The sequence below is a fragment of the Quercus lobata genome, chromosome 1, assembly GCF_001633185.2.
Source record: "Quercus lobata isolate SW786 chromosome 1, ValleyOak3.0 Primary Assembly, whole genome shotgun sequence".
In the NCBI taxonomy this organism is placed as follows: Eukaryota; Viridiplantae; Streptophyta; class Magnoliopsida; order Fagales; family Fagaceae; genus Quercus; species Quercus lobata.
This window is the reverse complement of record NC_044904.1, coordinates 19,477,900-19,494,326: the sequence shown is the minus strand read 5'-3', so window position 1 is coordinate 19,494,326 and position 16,427 is coordinate 19,477,900. Positions and strand designations below refer to the sequence as shown.

General features: G+C 43.0%; 1 non-coding gene across 1 annotated transcript; it reads right to left on the bottom strand.

Annotated features, from left to right (window-relative positions):
* Positions 1 to 4,050: 4,050 nt before the first annotated feature.
* Positions 4,051 to 4,124, bottom strand: TRNAI-UAU. The gene has a single exon. It is a non-coding gene; the product is annotated as a tRNA-Ile (tRNA).
* Positions 4,125 to 16,427: the final 12,303 nt, after the last annotated feature.

Genomic DNA, 16,427 nt, shown 5'->3' with positions numbered 1-16,427 from the left:
GACAACAGGGGTAACGTTTGCTGACAATATTATTTACCAGATTTTGTTTAAAAACTTGTTTTAATAAAAATTTTGTCTGATTCAAGGTAACTAATCTCTTGAACATGAAAGAGAAAAAGAGAGAGAATAGAGGGTTATAATTCTTCTTCATTTATTATTCACTTCCCCTGCTCAAGTACTTTGCGAATAATTTGAAATGCAACGTGATAATGAAATCAACTGAATAATGTATATCACTCGTTATTGAGAAGAACTCTTTTTGCTAAACTAAAGATTAAGATAACCAAATAACATATAGCTCTACCACAATTATCCATATTTAGCAACTACGCACGTCTTGAGTGCCTCCATTCTTCATGCAATTTATAGCTTGATCCACACGTGTCCAAACAAGCTTCTACAATCATAACTTTTCCTTAAATGAATTTTGTGGTCAAGATTCTAGTAAGGAAATTGACTTTGCAATTCTTCACATTAAGGCTGTGTTTGGTTAAAAGTGAAATAGAAATGATAGAAAAGAAAGCAAAGAAAATAGGTTTTAGGGTCCATTTGGTTGGAGGAGTGGAAAAGTGGGAGGATGGAAAATATTTAGTTTTCCCTCATGTGTGTTTGGTTGGAGGGATGGAAAAATGGGAGGGTGGAAAACTCTTTTATTTGGTTGAAAAGAAAAGTGGGAGAATAGAAAATGTAGTTTACATAAATTGATTATTATACCCTTGTTACATAATAGGTAAGAAATAGATTTATTTGTACTCATTAAATAATATAAAATTTACCAACAATTATATTTTTCAATGAGAAGTGTTATTACATCCACGACATTTTTCGCAATACTTTCACAACAAAATTTATGTGAAAAGTTGTTACTAGTTCTAATTTGAACCCACCACTGAAATTATTTTTTTACTCACTAATATTGACTAATAACAATCTGTTACTTAAAATTTATTGTGAAAATATTGTGGTAACATTTTTCAATTAAGATTTTTTATTCTTTATATTATTTCTCCTTTCTCTCATTTAATTTTATCCATACTTTTTTTTTTCATACACGTTTGTCCTTATCTCTTTATCTTCCCCTTCTTTTCTTTCTTTTTCTCCCTCTTTCAAGAACGTTCCAGCTAGTGCTCTCATTCTCTCTTTTTTTTCTCCAGCTCTTGCTTTTTTTTTTTTTTTTTTACTTGATTCCAGAACAACCGTTGTGTTTGTGAAGATGGTAGGTGGGAGAGGGCATTTGTGTAATTCCATGGTGAGAGCACTTTTCTCTCCACAATTTTCCTCCCGATTTGGGAGGATGTAAATTGTAGGCCCAGGGGAGAAAATTTTCTCCCGGGTTTTCCATCCTCAGCATTTTCCTTCTTTTGCCAAACAGTGGAAAACACTGTTTTCCACCCTATTTTCCTCCCTTTGTTTTCCATCCTCCCTATTACCCCCCCAACCAAACACAATGTTAGGGTTGTTTGGTAAAGAGAGAAAGTGGAAGGATTTTTTGTGGGCCAATACATTTTCTCTCTTAACCCACCAAAAATAAGTCTCTCCAAAATGGAGAGAAAACACGGTGGAAACCTTGGCTATTGGTTCAACTAATTCTTTTACAAAATTAACCCCCTTCTTTAACATTAGTTACTATGGGGCCGGAGAACTTACGATCCGGCCCACTCTCCACTAGGGCCCAAGGCCCATGCCGAGGAGGGTAGTTGCCAAGGACGAGTAGGGAAAGACCAAATAGCCTAGAGACGTAGCCGAGGATGACCCTGTCCTCGGCATCCCAAGACTTCGAAGGAAAGAGTGATATGTCATCAAAGGCAGCCTCCAAAAGGCCCCCAAAAGAAGAGGCAAGTAGAATGGGACCCACGTGAGGGTACGGTGTGAAGGTGGTTCAAGGTAAATACGTCCCTTCCGCATTAAATGCGTCCACAAACGTCCTAACCATATTAATGAGAAAAGATACCTGAACAGTGCGGCTTCAGTAATTGCAACTAACAAAAAGTAAGGGGAGGCGGCTAATGGGACAGGTACTTGAATAGGCACCTGCCTGATCAACAGGTGGATGGCCAGGATCAGCCAAGAAGGGCTATATAATGTGAAGACTGATGCGCCAAAAAGAGGGGCTGGGAAAAAAGGCCAAAAACCAGAGCCTCCAAGACCGCATCGAGGAGAATGACTCCTCAAGCGAACACGACTTACTTTTGTATGAATACTACGACTAACCACCGTTCGGTGACCAAGGCCTAGTCTTTCAAACCCACGCTCTACAAATTATATTGTTTGGGCCTTCTTACGTGCGAACCCAATATCGTTTTGCGGTCGTTACAAATTGAGTCCTTACAGTTACATTATATGTCTTCATCAATCTTTTTTCTTCTTCTTTTTTAAGTAGGCATGGTTGGTTTTTTTTTTTTTTTTTTTTTTTTTTTTTATTTTTAATTGGGCATGATTTTTTGTTTTAGTAAACTTGGTATGATTTTTTTTTTTTTTTGGACTTTTTTTTTTTAATTGAGCACAATTTTTTTAATAAGGGCATATGAATCAATTTATACCAATTTCATTTTCCATCCTCTCTTTTTTCTTTTCAATCAAATAAATGAGTTTTCCATCCCTTCACTTTTTCATCCTCCCAACCAAACACATATGAGGAAAAACTAAAATACTTTTATCTTCCCATTTTTCTATCACTTTCTCATTTTCTATCCTCCCACTTTTCCACCCCTTCAACCAAACAAACCCTAATTTTACAAGAATCCCCTTACTACACATCTTTTTCACTAATTCCAAGTCCAACCCGCTGTAAATAAAAATATTAATAAACCTAATTGAATAGTAAGACCTAAAATAGAAACTACAATTGACCAATAAGAAATACAATTGACTTGCAAAATAAAATGACATTAAATTTAAATAATGATCTCTTTGTTTTAATCATTTTCACTGGGATTACACTTTCTTGGTATATTTTCAAAGACTACTACGCAATTAGCAAGACACTGTCGTTTCGGAAATTGCTCACCTGTGATAATGCATGCGGCATATCATATTTATCATGTGGCATATCATATTTATGTATTGGCATGCCTAGTTTGTTGACCGTTATATAGGTAAAAACTTTTGAGTTCCTTTTCCCATATAAGGTCCTGGAGTTGTGGAAACAAAAAGCCGAAACAAAGTGTCAAGCGGGTTAATACTAATATTGTTCAGCACAGCATATTATTCACCTGTTCTATCCAGCAATTTTCAAATGGGGCTCTTCACAAAGTTACAAGTTTGTATAAAGTGACTAATTGGAAGACATTTCATATTATATTTTCCTTTTCTAGTATAGTGACATAGTCTCAAGGATAGGGATTTCATAAAAACTTTTTGGGTAAACTGCATATTTAGTTCCTATTCTATATACCATATTTCAATTTGGTTCATAACTTTTCAATTGTGTCAATTTAGTCCCTAATCTTTCAATACTGTGTCAATTTAGTTCTTACCGTTATTTTTTATATGAAAATTGAATGACGCGTTTAATGGCCAAAATAAAAAGTTAGCTTTTGTTGATGTGACAATATACTAAAATTTTATTTTGGCAGTTTAACATGCTATCAATTTTCATCCAAGATATAACAAAAGTAACTAAATTGACACGAAATTAAAAGGTTTGGGACCAAATTGACACGATTCAAATATTATAGACGAAATTAAAATATGTTGTAAAAAATAGGCATCAAATATGAAATTTACCCAAACTTTTTTCATTAATTTGATAAAATAGTCAAGCACTACAAGGAATACTAATTACTAAATACAGTCTCGGTTATTTTATTTTATATAATCAACACTTGCAAAGAAAAAATTTGCTTCAGTCTTGTATTTTTTTTTTTTTTTTTTTTCGGTTTCAAAAATACAACAGAGCACTACAAGGAATACTAATTACTAAATACAGTCTCGGTTATTTTATTTTATAAAATCAACACTTGCAAAGAAGAAATTTGCTTCAGTCTTGTATTTTTTTTTTTTCGTTTTCAAAAATACAACAAAACCCCCGCACACTGATTTGAGAAGAGATGGTCCCGGCGGGGCTCGAACCCGCGACCTTCGGCTCATAAGACCAACGCTCTAACCAACTGAGCTACGGGACCGTGATGTTAGGTGTATCGTTCTTATTCCTTTAAGAAGCTAGGTTGTTATCTAATTTTGATAACGGTACCAGTTCTACTGCCCATGCATACAATGATTGATAAAAAATGATGCGTAAATTTATAATATTTTCAGAATTCAATTAATATCAAAGAATAAAATAAAATTCATGTTAAAGTTCTACTTAATGTAACTCTTTGTGACGTTACACCACTTCATAATTTTTTATGAAATGGGTATTTTAATCAATTAACAATTGGATTACATTGCATTGTTTATACTTTTCATGTTTGTAAAATATCAAGATCATCGAAGAAAATAACTACCTCATCATATAATATTTAAATTTCAAGTATTTAATTTTAAAATTATATTCACAATATGATTTAATTAATTAAAAAGCAAATAACTCCAATTAACATGAAATTTGACATACATGGTAAAAGCAAATAAAAACATATAATCCAATAGTAGTGTGGGGATCATTCAATTAATGGGCCCGTAGGGTTCAGAATTGTTGGGCTCGTGGCCCATCCGAGGCCGTATACCCGTCCGAGGACACCATGCTCCTCGGCAGTAGGCGTCCGAGGACGATCAGGACGTGGTCTCACTGCGATCAGATCTCAGAATTAGGTCATCACAAAGGACATAGTAGCCGACTAAAGATGAAAGAGATAAGGCAAACAAATATCTGAAACTACAGCTGCCTCCGCATTAATGACCTCTCAACCAACTCTCTGGCCGCATTAATGTGGAGGTGATACCTGAACAGTAGGGAAGCAGCCTTACAGCTGCCCATAGGAAGTTCCAGGAGGAGCCAGATGGGACAGAAAGAAATCCTCCGGACACAACCTACACGTGTGCGGTAAGGATGGAGCGCAAAGGGGGGTATATAAACTAAAAGAAGAACATGAAGAAGGGGATCGAGACAGAAAAAGAAGGAGAAAAGAAGAGACATAAACTGGAAAGAAAAAAAGTAAGAGAATAAAGAGAGAATTGCACTAGTCACTAAAAGAAAAATGGATTATACCAACTTTAAAACTTGAATGTACTGGAGAGCAAATCTTTGGAAGAGATACCGCAGTTAACCTAGTTCTTTACACCCACGCTCTACAAATCATATTGTCTGGGCCTTTTACGTGCGAACCCAATACTGTTTAGGTTCGTCACAAAATCGTGTCCTTACAATTGGCGCCGTCTGTGGGAAGAGCTTGTGTTAGCTTGTACAACCTCTGATACAACGTATCCGATGGAAGGAGTGGAACTACCTCATCCTACAGCGGGGCTGCATTAGGATGATGTCAACTTGCATCAGGCGGAGTCAAGGGGCTCTCAGCATGGTGGTCCTCGAAGGAGTCCCGAACGGAGGGAAGTCCGGGAGGGGAGTATACATACCACTCATACCACAAGGAGCCATACACGCGGGAAGAGTCACGTTTCCCACGCGAAGCATGGTGGGGATCTGCAACGTGAGATTGCGGACTTGAAGAGAGAGTTGCGCCATGCACGACGGGAGCGTTCCCCACCTCGCTCTGAACCATCGTCTGGGGAGTCGGATGGAACTAGCTACAGGCGGAGGTCGAGGACTCCGCAAAGCGAGACTTTCTCCTATGAAGAGGAGCGTCGCCATAGGCGTAGGCATAAAAGTCCAACTAGCCCTGCTTGGGAAACGATGCCATGAACAAAACCTTGAGTCAAATTTCCAGGTCACCCTTTACAAGAAGCATAGATGATGCTACCCATCCACGGCGGTTCAATCAACCTACGTTCTCTCTGTATGATGGCCATTCGGATCCAGTGGAGCATGTAAGCTATTACAGCCAGAAGATGGCTATTCATTCCAAGGATGATGCTCTGATGTGCAAGATTTTTCCATCGAGTTTGGGTCCAACGGCGATGAGGTGGTTCAATGGCTTAAGGGTCAATTCTGTTGGATCTTTCAAAGCATTGACCCAGGCTTTTGGTGCTCGCTTTATTACATGCAGCCGGACTCCTTTGCCTCTGGGATCCTTGTTGACTTTGTCTATGCGAGAGGGTGAGACTCTCAAGAGCTATTCGGATAGGTACTGGGAAATGTTTAACGAGATAGGGGGGAAGAATGACGCTGTGGCTATAACCACTTTCAAAGCCGGTCTCCCAGCTGATCACGACTTGAGGAAATCCTTGACGGGTAAACCTGTTACCAGTGTGCGCCAGCTGATGGACAAAATAGAGAAGTACAAAAGGATAAAGGAAGATCAACTTCAGGGGAAAGGAAAAGCCAAGATGATCCCTCAGGAGAGGAGGGATTTTAGGTCGGATCGTTATAATAATAACCGGCCGAGGATGGACTTTGTTGGGCAGTCGGCCTCGGCGGACGCCCAGGTTGTTAATGCAGTATTTCGAGAGCCTGTTCAGCAGATTTTGGAGAAGATAAAGGACGAGCCATTTTTCAAATGGCCGAACAGGATGGTGGGAGAGCCTACAAAACGCAACCCGAGTTTGTATTGCCATTACCATCAGGACCATGGGCACACGACAGACAACTGCAGGAATTTATGGGACCATTTGGAGCAGTTGGTCCGGGAAGGGAAATTAAGGCAACTCTTGCATCACTCCAGCGGAATGGCGAGCCAAGCAGGTTCCGAGATGCGTGGGGATGCTTCATCAAGGCTCCCTCGGGGTACGATCAATGTCATCTTTGCGGCCCCGGGAAGGACTGGATCTTGCCCCACCAGAGTGTTGTCAGTGACCCGATCCCCGGCCGAGGATCGTTCTCAAGCATCGAAGAGAGCCAAGAGGCGTGTCCCCTTGATTTTGGGTTTTTCAGACGAAGATTTGGTTGGAACCATACAACCCCATGAAGATGCCTTGGTGGTAACATTGAGGATTAGTGGGTACGATGTCCGAAGAGTGATGATTGATCAGGGAAGCGCAGCGGATGTGATGTATCCGGATTTGTACAAGGGGCTAGGTCTGAAACAGCAGGACTTGACAACCTATAATTCCCCTCTAGTCAGTTTTGAGGGAAGGTTGGTCATTCCTATGGGGCTAATCAGGCTACCCTTGTAGTCAGGCACGGAGGTGGTGGAGGTGGATTTTATTGTCGTAGATGTTTATTCTCCGTATACGGCCATCTTTGACAGACCTTGGCTTCACACACTTAAAGCGGTTTCATCCACCCTACATCAGAAGGTGAAGTACCCATCCGGAGACCAGGTGCTGGAGATAGTAGGGAACCAAATGGCTGCTCGACAATGCCAAGTAGCGACTATTCAGCATCGGCCAGAGGCAGAGACCTCGGCTACGGCCGATAATGAGTCATAGCAATTAAAATCCCCAGCATCAGGCTTGGACGTATCAACCAATGGGGTAGAGTGTGAAGATCTGGAAAAGGTGACTATTGCTGATGATCCAGAGAAATTCTTCCAGGTTGGGGCCAAGTTGCCTTTGCAAGAGAAAGCGAGTTTGCTGGAGTTCCTCCGAGCCAATGTGGACGTCTTTGCATGGGACCCGTATGAAGCCCCAGGAGTAGACCCAAGTTTCATTTGTCACCGACTCAACGTAAACCCTGCCGTTCCCCCCAGGAGGCAAATTCCTCGGCGACCATTGAAAGAGCATGCCGAGGCAGTCAGAAGTGAAGTTGCCAAGCTAAAACAGGCTGGGGCTATCAAAGAAATCTTTTACCCCCAATGGCTGGCCAACACGGTGGTAGTGAAGAAGAAAACGGGGAAATGGCGAGTGTGCGTGGATTTCACGGATCTTAATAAGGCATGCCCTAAGGACCCATTTCCTATGCCGAAGATTGACCAGTTGGTAGATGCGACCGTGGGCCACCCTAGGATGAGTTTCTTGGATGCCTTTCAAGGGTATCACCAAATACCGTTGGCCACCGATGATCAAGAAAAGACCGCTTTTGTGACCCCAGTTGGGAACTACCATTACAAGGTGATGCCTTTTGGTTTGAAAAATGCTAGATCTACCTACCAACGCATGATGACGAAAATGTTTGAGCCACAGCTGGACAGAAGTATTGAAGTTTATATTGATGACATGGTGGTGAAAAGCAAGGTAGTGACTGAACATGTGGGGGACCTCACTAGCATCTTCGGGATACTGAGAGAACACAAGTTGCACCTGAATGCTTCGAAGTGCTCTTTTGGTGTAGGTTCCGGGAAATTCTTGGGATACATGGTGACCCATAGAGGAATTGAGGTGAATCCAGACCAGATTAAGGCCATTAACGATTTGCAAGCGCCTCGGAATCCAAAAGAGGTGCAGAAGCTGACTGGGATGACTGCCGCGTTAAACCAGTTCATCTCAAGGTCGGCTGAGAGGTGTCGTCCTTTTTTCCTTCTGTTACATAAGTGGCAAGGATTCGAATGGACCGAGGAGTGCGCTGAGGCGTTCCAGCAGTTGAAAGACTATTTATCCAAACCGCCGATCATGTCTAGCCCTGAGGTGGATGAGGTGTTGTATGCCTATCTGGCGGTAGCTCCTCACGCAGTCAGTTTCATCTTGATGTGAGAAGACAGTGGCGTCCAGAGGCCAGTTTATTATGTAAGTAAATCCCTCCATGAAGCTGAGGTGAGATATCTGTCATTGGAGAAGGCCATACTGGCGGTGGTCCATGCAACACGTAAACTTCCGCACTATTTTCAAGCTCACACTGTAGTAGTTTTGACCCAATTGCCTCTTAAATCCATACTTAGAAGTGCTGACTACACCTGCAGAATTGCCAAGTGGGGTACGATCCTGGGTGCTTTTGACATCAAATACATGCCCCGCACCTCTGTAAAGGGTCAAGTTCTCGCCGATCTGGTAGCTGAATTCGCTGAGAGCCCTGAGAAGGTTAGTAGGAATCAAGATCACATGGGTGAAAAATCGGTTGGTGTGATATCCGCACAAGGAGGGTCTGTATGGAAAGTATATGTGGATGGGGCCGCAAATCAACGGGGAGCTGGATTGGGATTGGTTTTGATATCCCCTGAAGAGGTCATCATCGAGAAGTCGCTAAGACTAGGGTTCTCGGCTACTAATAATGAATCAGAGTACGAAGCTCTGATAATGGGAATAAGCATGGTGCATAAAATGGGTGGAAAGGCGGTGAAACTGTTCTCGGACTCGAGGCTGGTCGTTGGCCAGGTGACTGGAGAGTTGGAGGCCAGAGACCCAAGGATGCAAGGGTATCTGGACCGGGTTAGGCGTATACAAGCGGAGTTCGAATCTTTCGACGTATTACATATTCCACAAGGTGAAAATACCCACGCTGACTCCTTGGCGACCCTTGCCACCTCTTCAGTACGAAATTTCCCTCGGGTGATTATCGTCGAAGACTTGCGTACTCCCACTTCACCAGAAAAGGAGGTTTGCCAAATTCGTCAAGCTAGTTTGTCGCCATGCTGGATTGACCCTATATTAAAATTTCTCGACAGTGACGTGTTGCCCGAAGATAAGGTGGAAGCTGAGAAAATACGAAGGAGAGCACCTCGGTACTGGTTATCCGAGGATAAAAAGCTATACAGATGGTCCTTCTCTGGGCCATACTTGCTCTGCGTGCCTCCTGAGACAGCAGAATCAATCCTGGAAGAGTTGCATGAGGGCATTTGTGGAAGCCATACAGGGGGAAGGTCCCTGTCATGCCGAGCACTAACGCAGGGTTATTGGTGGCCGAATATGCAGAAAGAAGCGCAAGAGTACATTAAGAAATGCGATCAGTGTCAAAGATATGCTCCGAATATCCACCAACCGGGAGGAGTTCTTAACCCTCTCTCAAGCCCTTGGCCCTTTGCACAATGGGGGCTGGACATTGTCGGCCCTTTTCCTAAAGCTATAGGAAGCAAGAAGTACCTGCTGGTCGGCACGGACTACTTTACTAAATGGGTTGAAGCTGAACCCTTGGCGAACATCAGGGACGTCGATGTGAAGAAGTTTGTCTGGAAGAACATTGTTACGCGATTTGGAATTCCACGAGCTCTTGTTTCGAACAACGGACTCCAGTTCGATAACAATGCCTTTAGGAAGTACTGTTCAGAACTGGGAATAAGAAACAAATATTCCACTCCAGCTTATCCGCAAGGCAATGGGCAGGCTGAAACTGTTAACAAAGTCATTGTCAATGGGCTTAAGAAGAGACTAGACGACGCGAAAGGAAAATGGGTGGAAGAACTACCCCATGTGCTTTGGACGTATCGGACAACACCCCGACGTTCGACGGGGGAAACTCCCTTCTCCATGACCTATGGGGCCGAGGCTGTTATTCCCCTGGAAACTGGATTCCCAACGTTGAAGACCAGTGCATTCTCTTCAAGTAATAATGATGCGATGTTGGAAAAAAGTTTAGACCTGATTGAAGAACGAAGAGAGAGCGCGATGGTTCGGCTAGCTTACTACCAGCACAAACTCAAGCAGGGCTACGATAACAATGTGAGGATGAGGCCGTTAGCCATAGGAGATCTGGTGCTAAGAAAAGTCCTGGGAACCACTAAGAATCCAAATTGGGGAAAACTGGGACCCAATTGGGAGGGGCCATATCGGATTACTTCTGTAGCAGGAGGCCGTTAGCCATAGGAGATCTGGTGCTAAGAAAAGTCCTGGGAACCACTAAGAATCCAAATTGGGGAAAACTGGGACCCAATTGGGAGGGGCCATATCGGATTACTTCTGTAGCAGGAGTAGGGGCTTACTATCTAGAGGACCTAGATGAAAAACCTGTACTTCATCCTTGGAATGTAAACAATCTCAGAAGGTATTATTATTAGTAAAGAAGTTTCAATTCAAGTATTCTCTTTTAACTTACGTCTATTATGCATCCTGTAAATCTTGCATCCTATCATATCATACTGAATTGTTAAACAGAAACTAAGTTATGCCAGGTCCTCGGATCGCAAACCTAGTGGAAATTAACATCCTATCATACTGAATTGTTAAACAGAAACTAAGTTATGCCAGGTCCTCGGATCGCAAACCTAGTGGAAATTAACATCCTATCATACTGAATTGTTAAACAGAAACTAAGTTATGCCAGGTCATCGGATCGCAAACCTAGTGGAAATTAACATCCTATCATACTGAATTGTTAAACAGAAACTAAGTTATGCCAGGTCCTCGGATCGCAAACCTAGTGAAAATTAACATCCTATCATACTGAATTGTTAAACAGAAACTAAGTTATGCCAGGTCCTCGGATCGCAAACTCAGTGGAAATTAACATCCTATCATTCATACTGAAGTGTTAAACAGAAACTAAGTTATGCCAGGTCCTCGGATCGTGAACTTAGTGGAAATTAACATCCTATCATTCATACTGTATTGTTAAACAGAAACTATGTTATGTCAGGTCTTTGGACCGCAAACTTAGTGGAAATTAACGTCTTGTGATTTATATTAAGACGTGGAACAGAGGCTAAGTTATGCCAAATCCGCGAACCACAAATTCGGTAGAAATTGACCTTCTAAGTTGTGCATTGAATTATTAAATGATAAATAGAGTGGTGATGAGTTTTCTAAACCATAAACTTGGTGAAAGTAATGCTCTATGAACATTCGTTAAGGAGTCAGAACGAGAGAGTTTCGAATGCAAGATTGGTGTACAATGAAAAAGGTGGTTGAAATGAACCCATACAAAATTATGACGACAAAGTAAATAAGTGTGAAGGTAACTTGGAGCCATCAGAATGATAAGAAAGTAAGCGAAAAAGTCCCCTATTAAGTGTCTATTTAAAATTAGAAAACAATTTCTACTTTTTTACTTTTAATTGGTAATGCCCCTAGTTGATAGAACTGTGGAGTGCAATTCTTGTTGAAAACCCTGTGAGGCCGTCTCCGCCTTCAAAGCAGTGGTGGATTTGTTTGGGGAAGCTCCTGGAGGGGAATTACGAGGCAAAACCTCCTCGTTAGGGTTAATAGCTGGGGAAGGAGTATCAGCCTGGTCTGGTTGAGGAGCTGAAGAGCGTATCGCTTCGGGGTAGTATAGGTTCTCTGGCTTACGTAGTTCAGATGAGGCTTCAACCCCAGCACGGTTAAGAGCCTCGCTCCACGTTCTCTCTCAGAAGATGCGGCACACCTCTAGAACTTCGGCTCTTAAAGCTTTCTCAGTTTCAGCTATCCCAATTTCGTAGCCCCTCTACTCGGCTTCATTCATTGCCTGTTCGGACTTGATTTTCGCTTTCTCGGCTTGTTCTTTGAGCTTTTCAGCTTTCTCCCTTAGCCTCTGAGTTTCTTCTAGATGCTTCTTAAGAACAAGAACTTGCTCCTGAGTCTTCTTCAGCTCGGCATTCGCCTCGCGCAGAAGCTTGGCTTGTTCCTCGGCCTGCTTCTGGTAGCCTTCTGATGTCGATTCAGCACTCTTGCGAGCTTCTTCTTCGACCTGTAGTTTTTTCCTTGCGTCGGTTAAATCCTGTTCAGATTTGGACAAGGTCTGTACAGCCATTACTCTTCTTTTCCTTTCACCATCTAGCTGGTTGGAGCAAGCATTGAGCATCTCATCTAGTTTGAAAGTATTTTGGATGATCTGTAAGAAATTGGGGGGGGGGGGAGGAGTTAGCGTTATAGTTAATGAAAAGTGCGCATTAGTAAAGTAACAGTTACAGAATGAAACAGTGTAAAAGACAGCTTCTCACCATGCCCAAGTATCGTTTGTTGTCAAGGATGATTTGATTCTTCCTTACATTCTTTATCTCAGCCATATCTTTTGGGAGCAATAAGGCCTCCTCTATGGCCGAGGCTACATGACACCCAATGCCACCGTTAAAGTCCCTTATAGAGGCATCGTCTCGCAGGGGCTCCCCACCGAGCATAGGAGCTGGCAGCCACGCTTGTGAATCAGGATGTGGGGAGTCGGATTTCTCTTGGCCTCGCATAGCGGGGTGCCTAGTTTTCTGCTGCTTTGCAGCTCGTTGGACATCCTCCTCTCGAGTGGAACGAGATTTGCTCGCATCTACCACCTCCTTACCCTTCTGTTCCCTGCGTTTTTCTTGCTCGGCAGTTCTGGGCGGCGCTGGTTGCGGAGATGATCGAGGAGGGTGGCGAGGAGCTGGAGGAGGAGACCTGGCTGGAAGAGATGAAGCCTGGGATGATATTGTTTGGGCAGGTGCAGACTTTCCCTGTTGACTTTCCACCAGCTCCATCAAGCTTTTCTGGGGTTTCCTTTGCATCCCCATCTCGTCAGGACTTTCCTCGGGGCTTGTGGGCTGATCGAAAATCCTGAAGTCGTCCGCAGATTCAGATACTGTTACAACGGTTTCCTTGTCTTTTCCCATTTTCCTTCCCCTATTGGTTCCCTTTTTCTTGAGGGAAGGTGAGGGTAAAGAAGGTCCCGCCGAGACACTGGCCACGAAAAGAGGCTCTGTGCGAGGTGTGTATTTGGGAAATGGAATGCCCTCTGGAACAATAAACCCTTCATAGGCAACACTGATACGGCGAAACCGAGGATCGCGTGCCCTAATCACGCACTTCGGCGCCTGAAAGCCAAAAGAAAAGGGGGTATAGCCCAGAATTAAATGTGCTACCCGTAACTGACCATCAGCCTCGTTCACGTATATTTCAGCTTTCAATAATCTGTCTAGGCTCGTTTTATTGACTAATCTGAGATTGGGCTTCGTGTAGCGTCTATCTGCAAAACCGTTGATTTAAAGTTGTAAGACACGAAAATAATAAAGGTAAGTAAAATATGTTCGCAAGCTAAATAGCATAGGACTATAACTCCGCACCCACCTGGTGTTCCTTCTACTGTCGGGCAAGGTAGACCATCATGCCATTCCCTAGAAAAAATAAGAAAATCCTCTTTTAGGTTCTTATTTGAAGTGGGGAGGCACTGGATTAGCCTTACTTCAGGATATCTCGACTTGAGATAATAATCCTGGTCAGCTAGGCGGTGAAGGCTGTACACCCAATTCACGTCGTGATGAGTTAGCTTTAAATCCATTCTCTGATTCAGAGCGTCTACACTTCCCAAGACCCTAAACATATTGGAAGCACATTGGGTGGGGGATAACCTAAAGAAGCTGAGGTAACCCCTGGTGATACTACCCATAGGGATAGTCATCCCGCCCTCAATAAAGGCGATCATGGGGATAACTACTTCCCCAGTTTGCCTGGCATCAGCCCACTCCCCTTGGGCTACATACCTCATCCCTACCGATGGGGGGATCTTGTACTTAGAGCGGAAGTTTCTAATATCCTCCTCGGAGTCAACAAGACATCGAAAGGGATTCCTCTGTTTCCCCATTTTTCTAAAAAAACTTAGCAGAAAAGACTTTTTTGGCTTTAAAAAAAAATGGTAAAAACTTCAAGAGGACTTACAGGTTCAAAGGAAGGACCTCGAACAAAGTACGATTATTTGTAGTCGCTAGGAGAATAGCGAAGACTGGAAGAAGGCAGATTCAATGTATAATCTCTGGAACCACATAACCATCAAGGGTAAGGTGCAGGTTCAATTAGGGAGCGCCTTTATAGTCATGTGAAGATTGTGAGCGGTGAAATTCTCGCTCACAAAACAAGAGAAGTCCCCTACCGTTTGATTTGGATCTCACCGTCGAACGTGGGAGACAAGGGAGTTGTCAGAATTTAATGCTGCCAAAATCGGGGTGCTGAAGCGTCAGGGGCATGCCCCAAAATGCGCGCAAGTGCAGGCTTATTACGTCAAAATCCACCTTTTCTCCCGAGGAGTCGAAAAGTAGGATTTTGAGGGGCTATTGTGGGGATCGTTCGATTAATGGGCCCGTAGGGTTCAGAATTGTTGGGCCCGTGGCCCATCCGAGGCCGTATACCCGTCCGAGGACACCATGCTCCTCGGCAGTACGCGTCCGAGGACGATCGCGTCCGAGGACGATCAGGACGTGGTCTCACTGCGATCAGATCTCAGAATTAGGTCATCGCAAAGGACATAGTAGCCGACTAAAGATGAAAGAGATAAGGCAAACAAATATCTGAAATTACAGCTGCCTCCGCATTAATGACCTCTCAACCAACTCTCTGGCCGCATTAATGTGGAGGTGATACCTGAACAGTAGGGAAGCAGCCTTACAGCTGCCCATAGGAAGTTCCAGGAAGAGCCAGATGGGACAGAAAGAAATCCTCCGGACACAACCTACACGTGTGCGGCAAGGATGGAGCGCAAAGGGGGGTATATAAACTAAAAGAAGAACATGAAGAAGGGGATCGGGACAGAAAAAGAATGAGAAAAGAAGAGACATAAACTGGAAAGAAAAAAAGTAAGAGAATAAAGAGAGAATTGCACTAGTCACTAAAAGAAAAATGGATTATACCAACTTTAAAACTTGAATGTACTGGAGAGCAAATCTTTGGAGGAGATACCGCAGTTAACCTAGTTCTTTACACCCACGCTCTACAAATCATATTGTCTGGGCCTTTTACGTGCGAACCCAATACTGTTTAGGTTCGTCACAAAATCGTGTCCTTACAAGTAGAATTATCAAAATATTAACCTAATGAAATGCTATGAAGTGGTGTTACACTATCGCTTCATTTTTTTTTTTAAAGTAAAATATTTTACATATAAAACATTTTCAGTAAAATATTTTCAAGTGTTTTTTATGACAAATAAAAGTTTTCAAGCAAACCACCAAAATTGGTGGCTCAATTACCAAAGCCACTAGTCCATAGGTCCAATGATTGAACCGTTGGAACTGGTAGCTAGAACAATGGCTCTAACAACCGGATTGCCGACAACCGTTGCCAAAGTAGTCTCTTTAGTGACCACCAGCACTGATGACCAAAATAGCAATTCCAATTATTGAACATTCAGCACTGGTTGCCGGAATGATGTCTCTAGTGATCGAATTGCTGGCACCAATTGTCAGAGTGGTGGCTCTAGCCACCGAACCCAGCATCGATCGTTGGAACAGCAACTCTAATGACTAAACCAATAGCACCGATCACTGAAGCAGCAACTCAACCACTAAACCCGCAGGTGCTAGAGGTTCGATGATTGAACCATCAAAACTAGCCAAAACGATGGCTCTGATGATTGGATTGCTAGCAGCCGTTGCCAGAGTGGTTTCTCCAATGACCGGGCCACCAATACCGATGACTAAAATGGCGGTTGCAATTATCAGACCTCTAACATTGGTTGCTAGAATGGTGTCTTCGGTAACCAGACTATAAACATCGGTAATCAGAGCAGTGGCTCTGACCACGGTACCCAGCACCAGTTGTTGAAACGATAACTCCGGTGACCAAACTGTCTGCACTGTTTGCTAGAGCAACGACTCAAACCATCGAACTGCCAACATTAGCTGCATAGCCCACCGAACCGATGACTTAGCCACCAATTGAATGAAGGGAAGTCATTGTGTATTTTTTTA